Source organism: Pelecanus crispus, chromosome 1 (genome assembly GCF_030463565.1).
Source record: "Pelecanus crispus isolate bPelCri1 chromosome 1, bPelCri1.pri, whole genome shotgun sequence".
NCBI classification, from domain to species: domain Eukaryota; kingdom Metazoa; phylum Chordata; class Aves; order Pelecaniformes; family Pelecanidae; genus Pelecanus; species Pelecanus crispus.
In genome coordinates this window covers 81,464,884-81,477,246 of record NC_134643.1, presented here as the reverse complement: position 1 = coordinate 81,477,246, position 12,363 = coordinate 81,464,884, and positions in this window count along the sequence as shown.

Genomic DNA, 12,363 nt, shown 5'->3' with positions numbered 1-12,363 from the left:
CTTTGCAACCACTACTCCTCTGTAAAATTTGACAAGACTTGCAGGTTCGCAGTTACTGGGTGAGGGGAGAGGACAGCAAACTGTACTGCATGTATCTGACCTTCTTAGGTAATTAGACTAAAAGAGATGAGAAAACAATCCTGAAAACAGTTTTCAGTATAGCAGTTTTGGAGCATAACTCTCTTCCATGATAGATCTGGACTTCTGCCCCCTCTTTTTTGTTTTTTTTTCAGTTTGTTTTTAGTATTTGTTTTATATTTACCGAGGTTTGTAGAACACGCAATGGGTGCCTGAAGTTATGTCAGTACTTGGAGTATTCTATAGTTTTCCAGGGTCCCTCACTTTGACTTCTAATTGCATACTTTATTAAGAAAAAGATAATTGGCTGTCCTTGAAATAGTGGTTAAATATTCACTTTGGCTGAGGATTTCTGACCTATGGGCAAAAATACTAGTTCTTACAGGCACCTTAATTGGCAACATTCTTCCTGAATAAAGAGCCACTGTTTTGGAACTATACTGTTTGTCTAAAAAGAAAGAGAAGGAAAAAAAAAAAGAAAAAGATATCTTAAATTAAAATTACTTAATGCAAAAAGGTGAAAGATGATTCGGGCTTTTTAGTATATTGGTTTAAGATCATGAAAAGCTTCACTTGAATCTTACCCGCCCTTCAACCATAACCTAGGCCTTGCAATCTCCCTTGTTTATAACACCTAGTCAGATACAACTTCTCCACCTGGTTAACTCCCAAATTTTGCCACCCCGATCTCATTACACAGGTCCTGCTCAGAACAATTGAAATAAAAAAAACCCACAACTTTGCATCTGTATCTGTTACTACAATAGCTTTCCTACTTATGACCAGCATTCCTTTAAAAGGAACATGAAGCCTCTATGTTTTCTCTTTTCATTACAGCTTAAACTTCCACATCTAAGCTCAGTCTCCTTCATGTTTTGGCTTGGGAGAAAAGTCCAATTACTTTGGCATTTGATGCTGCAACTTTTGCTTCAAAGATCAACAATAACAAAAAAATACCTTTCTGCCTCAAGTATACCTCCTTTTCAGTCTCCAGGACTCCCCCCACCCCCAAATCTCAGGTTCCAGTTTCAGCTTTACTCTGGCACACTCAGCTTCAATACTCTTTCAGCTGTCTTATCCCTCTCTTTCATAAGCCATGTCAACCCATCCTCAAATCACCTCCTTCACCCCTTTGGGTCCTCTAGTCTTCTATCTCCGCCCCTCTAGCATCTGCACAGCTGCACTCTTCTCACCATCTGCAACCCCTTGCATGATTCATCACCAAACGTAACAGACCATGATTATTCACTATTTGAAAAGCTACAGTGGAATTTACATCTGTTTCTGGAAGAGATTCAAGAAGCCTGAATTCGCCTTCTTAGCAGAGAACACCACCACTGTGTTACTTTTGGTGGTTTTATTTCACTGATAAACTTTATTCCCTTACCCAAACATACTAACAAGACATATTTGATAATCTAAATTCAGCTTAACAGAAGGATCTGTAGCCTATAAAAGGCAGTGACCCTCAGACAAGGTATTACAGATTTAGGCCCCTTCTGCTTGCAAATGTCTTTCTGAAAAATGGAGTAATCCCAATGGGCTAGCTTTCATACTCGTCTACCAGTAGATAAAATCTAATGTCTTCTATAAACAGCACCTGGGGTTGTGTAGTTTACTTATTCTTCAGTGCACTACAATTCTACTCAGTTTTATATGCTCCTGTTACTCAGCTACTACGTTTAAATAAATAAATAAATTAAAACTGCTAAAAATAAACCTCCTTTGATTTAATGGCATGCCAGAGTGGAATGTGAAACAAAATTCTTTCACTTTCTGTTGTTGTTAGGTTTTTTTTGTTAAGAAAAAGGTCTTCAGTTTTGTTCTGGTAATTTAGAAATTCCTACTTTGAAAAGTTTTTCTTTGTGATAAATGTATCGCACAAAAACAAAGTTTAAACTGAATTAGCATTGCTGACAGGAGTCTTGGCAACAGGCATGAATGTAATGAATCTACATTTTTTGGCAAATGGACATCAAGTACTTGTACTTCCAAGCTACTGACATGTCAGATAGAGGATATACTTAGGACACATGACCTCACAGTTCTAAATCAGGTCATTTGCTACAGTATAGAGATCACAAGCCTCACACTCCTGCGCGATCAAAAAATGTCAAAATATAACCAATTATTTTCCTGACATCTCAGCTCTCTGTTCATCCTTCATATGACATAAAGGGTGTCTACTTATGAGTTTAACAGCCCCATATGGACAATAGTATCACCATTGCTGCCTGCCTGCCACCCCACTTCTTTTAACTAAGGAAGCACCTGAATTACAGAAAGGCGGAAGAAAAACAACAGTCCAATGAAACAGCCAGGATAAGAAAATCTGTTTAAAAAGTCATATATGTACTTTCACATACCAGTTTTAATTCACTTCATAAGGCATTTTAGCTGACTGAATCAGACTTTGAAAAAGCAGTTAAAGGGACACAGCACTCACAGCCCCCTGCAGAGCCAAACTGAAGTTGGTTGCAAAATAAAGTTACGTTAAGGATACAGTTAGACAAGCCAGCTTAAGTAATGGAATAGCTCCCTGACATCAAAAGGATATGCCTTCCATAGCTCCCTGACATTGTCAGCCCTGCACCTTCCCTCTCCCTTCCTCATTTCCAGCTCCATCCCGCCTGTGCTGGCTTTCACACTTGTCTGACCTCTCTGGCCATAACTATAATAGTAAATAAAACAGGGCCAGAGCACAGGCTCAAGTCATGCTGTTAGCGTCCTCTCTGACACCATTTTGGCCCATACCAACCTGGCACTCTCCCAGACAAATGCGCAGGCATGCTTAAGGGGACAGCAAATGCAGAGCAGCGAACATGCTCTCCACTGGCAGTTTGGATGCAACCGTGCTGTTTTGGGAGGAAGACTGTTAGGTGTGTGCAATCTTGCCACTTTGTTCCAGGTCCAGAGAACAGTCCCTGGCATATTTTATTCCCTAGTGCAGACACCGCCTCATTGAAACAATTCAGCTCATTAAGCCAGTAGAAACGTAACACAGGAAAAACATAGCTAGAGATAGCTGAACAGACTCGCTAAGGGACAGCAAAAAGGAAGGACAGAAACACATGGATGGTAGCAAAGGCAAGAAGCATGAAGGGGGAGCCTGACTGATCTTTAACAACAGTTGCTAGATCAAATCAGGCCAGGCTGTGTAACCACACCTCTCGCCATAAGCCTCATATTTGCAGGGCTATCAGGAACAACACAGAGAGGGGACATACTATTCTTTTTTTTTTTTTTCATATTTAAGCGTTCATATATATATATATACACACACACACGCATACCACATAGAAGAGAAATGAAAGATAGCTGCAAACTGAACAATTCTATATTCTTAAAGGATTATCACTATTACATTTCCACAGGATTTATTACAGGATGTATAATCTTAAGAAAAATGCCACTCCTTGTAAATTTGGTTAGAATTGTGGCAACTCAATATGCTGAAAATCAGGTGTCCAAAACATACATTTAAGTTGAACATTTGACAGCTGTTTGAAAATATTGGCATATTTATGTACGGTCCCATCTCTGTGGAAGCACAGTACACAAAATGTACAGCTGCTCCCTTTTTCAAAAGCAGTATCCTGTGCTGCTTGTCTCTTAGTTACATCTATTCTTAAAGCTGCTACCTGATTTGCTTCTAATCAGACTGGCCTGCTTAACTGCACACAGCAGCCTTTTGTCCTGAGGTGGATCAGAATAAATAAATAAATAAATTTCAGAAGTAAAAACCAGTTCAAATTTCTTATGTGCTTTTCTCTGTGGGCAGCTATGTGGAATATGAATACACACATTACACCATTTTTAAATTTCACATATATACGGCTAACAACATAAGTCTACCTTATGCCCACAGAGCAGAATTTCCAAAAACCAACTGGTCGGAAACGACCACAAATCGAACATTCTCCTGTTTACATAGCTCCCTTACAGTGAAACTGCATCCATATAGCATCTTACACTGACAGTAAACCCACTCAAAACCCCCTCACAATGCAGAACACTTACCTCCAAACTGAATGTTTACCTACAGACTAAGAAAAAAGATTTGACAAGCCACACAACCATTTTGAACTTTGCTGAGTAAACTTCAATGTCCAATATTCTGTGCATACCTACATTGGCTAGTTTTTCAAATTATTCTTAGGACTCCTAACCTTCATCAATAATCTATTCTAGCCTCCATTAGAAACATAATTTTTATGCTAGTAATGCATAGTTCTTATAATCTTCCCCTGAAAATTACCAAACAAGCCAACAATATTCACTACGACCTGTGGGTTGCCATTAATTTTATTTTATTTTATTTTAACATCAGAGCAGGTGAATTCATCGACCGTTGACAATGGAGCATTCATCAGCCCTATTGTACAGAATACTGTCAAGCACTGCCTGCTAATAAACCCAGGAGTCTCCAAAGCAGTATCTTGACACAACACCCACCTTCTCCCTCTTCCTCCCCCTCAAATCCAACTGGTTCTGTATTACATTTTTCAGCCTTACTACTCTAGGGAACATTTTCCACACATGTTGAATAAAGATGTGAGAAGGTTTTGTTTTGTTAAATAATGAGCCTGCCCTGTGATTCCAATGCCATGTACTTAATAACATTCTTGCTGAAGCAGTAACACTAACAGGAGGCTAGGAAATGTCAACAGTAATTCAAGTCTTCACTTTCAAATAGATTTTGCAAATAGACAAAAGTTCTTCTAGCCATTTGAACACTCACATTCTGGTTTAAATTCAGTTTTTTCTTCTGTGAATTGTTATACCAATCATTTCCAGCAAATAATTATTTAAAACAAAACAGGCATGTAGCACTCTTATTTGTGTAACAAAAAAATGAATGGCAATACAAGCCTATATGCAGATAATAGAACTTAGACAGCATAACTGTGCTGGGTGCGTGGATACATACAACAGGACAGTTAGCCCTCCCTCCAAACCTTAATCATAGGCTGTAGAATAGTTTCAAATGATGCATTTTTTTGTTAAATCTAAGTAACATTAGAACAGACTGTGATATCATTTTTTCATGCAAAATACATCAAACTCTAAACTACTCACAATAATAAACACTCTCAGCTCCAGGATTTTATACACTCATAGATGAGTAAGAAGTTACTCAACCAGCAGTTAATTTGCACACTGAACAGCAGCTCTGGTTTCCTTTTACATACTTATCAACAAACTGAAAATGGACTAATGAGACACGAAAATATGACATACAAAAATATTGGACTAACTCACTTTCACATGTATGTCAGCTACCTGGAATCAAATGCCAAAGAATCTTACAACTTCAGTAGCTGCTAACTACTCTGAGTTCCTCAAGGCAGACAGACTTATGAACAAGTTTCTTTTACTATTTGGAAAGATTAAGTGAATAATCTCTTAGTTTACAATTTCTTAAAAAAACATGATAGTATATCAGCATTTCTAGAAAGGGATAGGTAATTTGGCAAATGCTTGCAATTTTATCTCATACTGTTAGTGTTTCCACAGGCATGAGACATCCTGAACTTAAAACAATAAATTTAGATTAATATAGTACCCCAGAACAAACTATGCCTGTTTGGTAGTTCTCATCTTTCAACCTGCAAAGTAAAAAAAGCTTCTACAGCTTATGCTTACAGCATTTTAAAACACAGCAAACAACCACACAAACCAGTCACATAACAACTTAAGCCTAAATCAGGATTAGAATACCAACGAATTGCATTTTATAATTTGTATTAATCTGTGCACGAGAAGCCCTTCACTAGACAACAGAAATTATACTTCCTAGATACTTAAAAGACACATGCAATGCACTTATAAATAAATAGTGTTTCATAAGCAGAAACTATTAGAACTGGTATGAGGAAGTGGAATCAGACTTGACAACATCTCAATGCCACATGCAATCTGGACACACAGCAATCTGCTCATATCAATTTAATGTTTTTAAAACATGCCAAATATCATACTCTTTAAGATTGAGATATTTTAATTTTATTTTGAGGATAGTGATGATTTAGAGCCTAACCTTACTGGATAAGCACTTTTTCATTCAGTGAATATTCAGCATTCTACTTCATCAAAAGTCATTCAATATGTAATTTCACAGAGCTGGTCCTGTGAAATGCTGAGCGCTCTACTTCTAAAATATTAGGATTTCAGAATTCTACTGGATAACGCCTTTATGCAGCTTCTACATAGTAGCCTAACACAGCAATAGATACTGGAACATAAGGAAATTTTACTCTGTTCTCCTGATTGTGCTACTAGTTTCCGTTTACCAACTATTTGTTTGCACTAACTGCTCAGATTTCTTTCCTTGTCAGTTGACTACACATTAATCACTCTTTACACAAATTCTACCTCAACTGTTTTTTCTTCTCTAGTCGTTCAAACATAATGCCAAGATCGTTCCCAGTGCACATATGTACTCACCACTTCATGCAGCATCTTGCAAGGTTGAAACAGAAGTTGTTTGCCAGAATCTGTTTCCTTTCCATTTCATGTGCACATTGGTGATAACAAGTGGCTCTTCATTAATATAAAGCTGCTGACATTCTTTCTTAAAAAAAAAAAAAAATTTAAAAAAGAGTCAACAAAATTTCCCAAAGCTTACTATTCTAATTTTATATTAATATCATGTAATATAATGCTTTTTAATATTTCTTTACGCTTCTTCAGAAAAAAACACTGTTGTTTCACTTGGGCTAAAACTATTTTTTAAATGACTGAGGCTTTTAATACAACACCTAGTTTTACAGCAGGACTACACTGACATCTAGCTAACTAGGGTATATGTCTGGTATACCGCAATATCATTCTGATCCTTTTTTCTTCATACTAGAAAAATTCAAAAGCACTCAACTAAGACCACTACATTGAAATCCTCATGCTATTTTAATTATCTGTTATAAAGGAAAATCCTTTTACTCACAAAATATTTTTGTGAGCATTCTCACAAACGTACAAGTCTTTATATGGACAACTGTTAGAGTAGTTACAGCTTCCAAGGTGCGTGCACGCGCACACACATGCACACGTCCTACAGGATGTCTTTGCAATTGGCCTTTTAAGTACCATTTACACCCTAGAGATTTTACTTTTATATACTTTGTAATGCCTGTTGAAAAAATTACAAAAAAAAGTGCATACATAGCTATAAAAATAAATAATGGTTTGATTAAATTGACTCCTCTGCCCACTCAACTGAAAAACAAACAAATTAAAGATTCAGGGAGATTTTGCAAAGGCAGTCAGATTACATTAAAAATGTTAAAATTCAAAAACTCTGCAAGAAAATGTATTTGTATTTATAATAAATATGAATTCAACCTCATTTATGTTCCAAGACAAGTATGGTTTTCTCTTCCCCCCTCCCCCTTGCAACAAATATGCCGTGTGCAAGAAAAACAGAACTCAGAACTTAAAGCTCAGCAGGTGAGCTAAAGCAAAGCAGAGAGAAAAAAAAGTGCTATTTGCAATTTTGAAGTAAGAGCTGCTTCTAAAAAAAATACTAAGAAAACTTACATTGCCCTCCTTGACTACTTTGGGTCAACAGTGAGCACTACAGTCCGTCTTCTAGAACAAGATTAATATCCTAGGCCATGTATCCTGCTCTCCTGTAGGTCACTATCTTCTCTAATATTTTTATAACACTCAACTATTAAAAGCATAATGATACAAAATCGCAACAGAAATGCAACCCTTTCTCCATGGTTTAAAATTCATAATGCTCTTTAAGAAGACTACAGTATTGAGGGGTGTGAATAGAAAATGAAGACATTAAAGAACTACTGAAAAGCAAGTGAGAAAACCACAAGGTTTTCAGGATGTACAGGTTTGTAATAGGTAGCCAAAACTCCCTATGCCACCTGATTGTAGAGGATGGCAGTCAATATAAGGCATCAGCAGATGGATAACAACTTTTTTTGGACTATGCCAAGTGTTCCTTCCAAACATGGGAAAAGAAAGGGAGTGTGCTGGCCACACAGTTCTACAACCCCCTGATAAGTTCTGCACACACTCTCATCCTTCTGAAACACTACATTGCACTACTTAAAATCCAGAAAGTTGCCACTAAATGTACCTAAGAGCCAATGGCTGCTTAACAGCTCATGCCAAATAACAAAGGTTATGATACTGGTTTAGCTTTGACTAGACTTGTGACCACATCACATGAACCACAACTGCCGTCAGTTTCAGCATGAGACCAGGTAGCCTCGATATTAAGTCAGTGATTCAGAATTTAGAAAGGAAACATTTTTTATAGCTTATCAGTTTTGCTAGCTGCAAAAAACACACAAATTTCAACGCAGTAATCAGTGGTAGATGCCAATAAGAAAGTCTGTTCTACAATACAAGTACAGTTTGATTAAAACTTTCCTTCCCAACAAAACTTATGCAATATCTTTATTCATGCAGTACTACTAAGACATCCAATGCCACCGAAGTGCCAAACATCATTATTCCAGATAAACCTGTCAGATGAATCCTGTACTCATTCCATCAGAGGCCTCAGGAATAGCTACTCTGTCAGTGAGGCTGTGCTAATCTTAATATGAATACAAGGCTTTTAGCACTCCTTGCCATTACTTTTTGAATGCTATCTATCTTTTCCACTTGCTTTTCAGAAAGCAAGTGGACAATCCCGTAGGGACAATCAAGAACACGTTTTTCTCATGAGACCACGAAAGCAAATCGAGGGGGAGCTCCCACTGACCCATTCCTCACTCCAAGGATATAGGACTCTCCTCTGACCAACCGACTGGTAAAAGTACAACCTGCCTGGCCCAGCCAAGCCAATAAAGCTAACCTCCAAGCACATATTTTCTGCCTAGTGCCCAAGTTCATTCCTCAGAGCTGGTTAAGGACAATTCAGATGTGCTGCATTTAAGAGACATGGCAGTTGCAAAACAGCACCTTATAGGACAGGACGTTGCCTTCTCCTCTGCTCCCCGTCCCCCCCCCCCCCCCGCCCCGCACCCTGAAGTCTCCCCGCAAAGTTTCCAAGATCGCTCTTTACCTACAAAGGCCAGCCTCCGCCGGCGCCGGCTCTTGCTCGTCCTTTTAGCCCCTCTGAGCCCGGGCTGCCGCCCCGCACGGCGGGCAGCAGGCGCGAAGCCCGAGCGCGGCAGCAGGAAGAGCTAAAGCATCTCCCCGGGCCAGCTAGCTCCTTCTCCTCGTCGCCTTTGCCACCGCCGGAGTACCGCAGAGGGCTTGAAAACGCGGCGCCGAGATGAATAAATAAATAAAATGAAAAGAGAGGGGGAGGAGAAGAAAGGACAGGTCGTTAGCAAAACCGCCACCGCGTTGGCGAGGCGGGGGCGTCACCCAGCCGCGCTCCTACCGCCCCCGCCCCCTCCCCGTGCCCGCCTCGGCCGCCGGAGCCCCGGCCGGGATAGAGGCAGGGGGCGGGGGGGCCCCTAAGCCAATACCGTGCATTACTGCCGGCCCGCAGGCAGGCGGAGCGGCGCGGCGCGGCCGCCGGCGGGCGCTGGGCGCCCACGGGCGCAGGGGGCTGGCCGGGCAGGGTCAGGTCGGGTCGGGCAAGCACCGCCGCCTCCCCAGCCGCGATCCGCCGTCGGTCCCGCCGGGGCTCTCGGCACACAACGCCTCCCAGCCGCCGCTGCCGGGGCGCGAAAGCGCCCTCGCCGCCAGCCCGGGCCAGGGGCAGCGGCCGCCCGGCGCTGTCAGCCCGGCGGGGCGGGGGCGGCAGGAGGCGCGCAGGGGCAGCCCGCGGTGCCCGCCTGACGGACGGCGGCTGGCAGCCTGACAGCTACCGGAAGTGAGGTCGCGGCACACACCTCCCGCCATGCCCGCGCCCGATTGGCTGGGCGGGGAGGGACCTGCGCGAGGCGGGCGCAGCGCGGGGGCACGCGCGCTCCTCCCCCTCATCCCCTCCCTCCCCCCCCCCCACCCCCTCGCCACAGTCCATCCGCGCGCGTCGGCGGTTAACCGCCCGGGACCGGCGGCGGGAGAGCGGGGCGGGGCTGAGGCGCCCAGGCTTTCCGTCAAGGGCGAATAAAGCCCCGCCGGGCGGAGGGGCGGGCCGGCTACCGGCAAGCAAAGGCTTCGCTGGCCTCCCCTGACCCGCCAGCCCGCGGCCGGAGAGGCTGCGGCCGGGACAGGCTGCGGGGGGGACGAGCGGCGGTGCCTGGGCCCTGAGGGGGGGGTGTGGAGGAGCCGTGCGGACCGTGGCGCGGGGGCTTCTCCTTGGGGGCGGCCGGCTAAGAAAAGCTTTGTCCTGTTTAGAGACTTAACCGCGGGTCACGTCTACAAAGCAAAGCCCGAAATCCTGACTAAAACCCAGCAAACCCCTGAGCAAGACTTCGTGAAGGGCTTTGGCTTCTCGAGGCTCTTCAGTCTTGGAATGGCAACCAGAAGCATAAATACAGTGGCTTTAAAAGGGGGATCAAACCTGTGTCCGTCCGTTCCCCCCCCCCCCCGGCTCTCCAGTTTCTGCTTTTTGGCTGCTTCATCTATATTACATTTCTTGATGATCCTCATGATTGTGGTCATCGCTTTACAAAAAAAATATCACTAGCTTTTTTGAATAGTGTAATTACATTGTCACTTTCACATTCTCACTCTGTTTGGAAAAGACCACCACTTTATTACTGACCTGAGTTGTCAATAACATAGGTGCCAGGAGAAGAAAATGTGACTCATTTCAGATGTTTCCAATGGGAAGTTATTTTACAGGTACCAAGTACACACATGCAGCATCTGCTTGTTTTTACTCCATGGAAACGTGGCAGTTCAGAAAACAGAAATGCAGGCCCAGAAGGGAAGGAAGGAGAGCGCTGTCCTGGAGGCTCGGCCCCTGCAGCAGTGAGCACCATATTTAATTCCATAAATGTCTCATAAATTCGGGTTAAGCACATGGACCTGGACACCAGAGCACTCAGTACAGGAACAACAGTAATGGTAGAGGCTGAAAAACCATCAGAAAGCATGCCTCAATACCAACCAATAAAATGCAGCATTAACTGTGGAAAATAGAAGCTAACAAAAGCCCTCACATTTATTTAAGGCTTTTTCAGATTATTTCAAGATGGTTCTGGTCACAGCCCAACTTTTCAACCATTAGTGTGGCTCCAAGGTCTGTCCCAAGCCTGGCCAACACCCAATGCTGCAAGAATCAGTTGACTTACTAATTCCCCATTTTAACACATACGTATTTCCCCACAGTCTGTGTGTAACAGAGCTCAGCTGATAACAAGGATCAAGAACTATTTCCATAAAAGATGTTATCCAAGCAGACGAGTTTTCTATTCAGTTTGGGTTTCTTTCTTTGTTTTTTTCCCCCCTGAACTATACACAAACAGAATAAGCTTCTGTGCAGTTACAAATACACATTGGTTTTCTTTGGGTGATCAGCTCTTAAAACTGTTTCCCCTCTTGTTTTGGCAAGGAAGCTGTGGAGAGCGAGGACACTTGTGTTTGAGTTTCCATATCGAACTTTCAGGCTGGATTTAGGAGGTCTGTTTGCATGCGTACTTGTATTGCTGGTCCCTGAAGTGACATTGTACAAGCGCTGCAGTACAGTTCTCAAAAGTAAGATCTTGGTATGGTTGTGGCCTTTTGCCCCAGGAATATACACATTTTTGAGGGATTCACCACATCAGGGCTTCGCTGTTGCCAGTGAGAGTCATGCCAGGCAGTCTAGGCTTTATCCTAGCTGTTGAGTTCAGCTAGCTTTTCCGAGGGGCAAATAGATGTTCCGTAAATCTTTTCCTGGCTCACACACTAACACTGTCCCAAAAAATATTTATTGGAATTCAAAATGAGTTGTGAGCTGTTTCCTGTTTATCAGCTGTGGGCTCACCCATCCCACACTTACTGATAACCAAACTCGTGGCAACCTCTGTCTACACCATCGTCAGTGGACTGTGTTATCCCAGACATGGAGAAGAGCTCTCTTAATCTCTGTTTTGGAAGTGTTTTCTTCTAAAAAAGTTCCATACATTTTGTCCATAAAAATGGCTGGTGTTGCAGAAAGCATCTGTAGTGAAGGAGGAGAATGTATCCCACATTTAAAATATTTACCCAGGAGATCGTAATAATTCCTTTTGTACCAAAAGCGCTTTTTAAGTGTAGATTACTGACTAGATTGTCTAATTTTGTATTGCAGTTCAAATCTTAATAACATACTAAATATCATAAACATCTATTAGCTATTTAAATGTGCAAGCTTTTAGAAATCAGAAATTAGGTTATTTACTAGGCTTTTAGCTGGAATAAGCTTTAATTAGTGTTATATTCTATTAATAT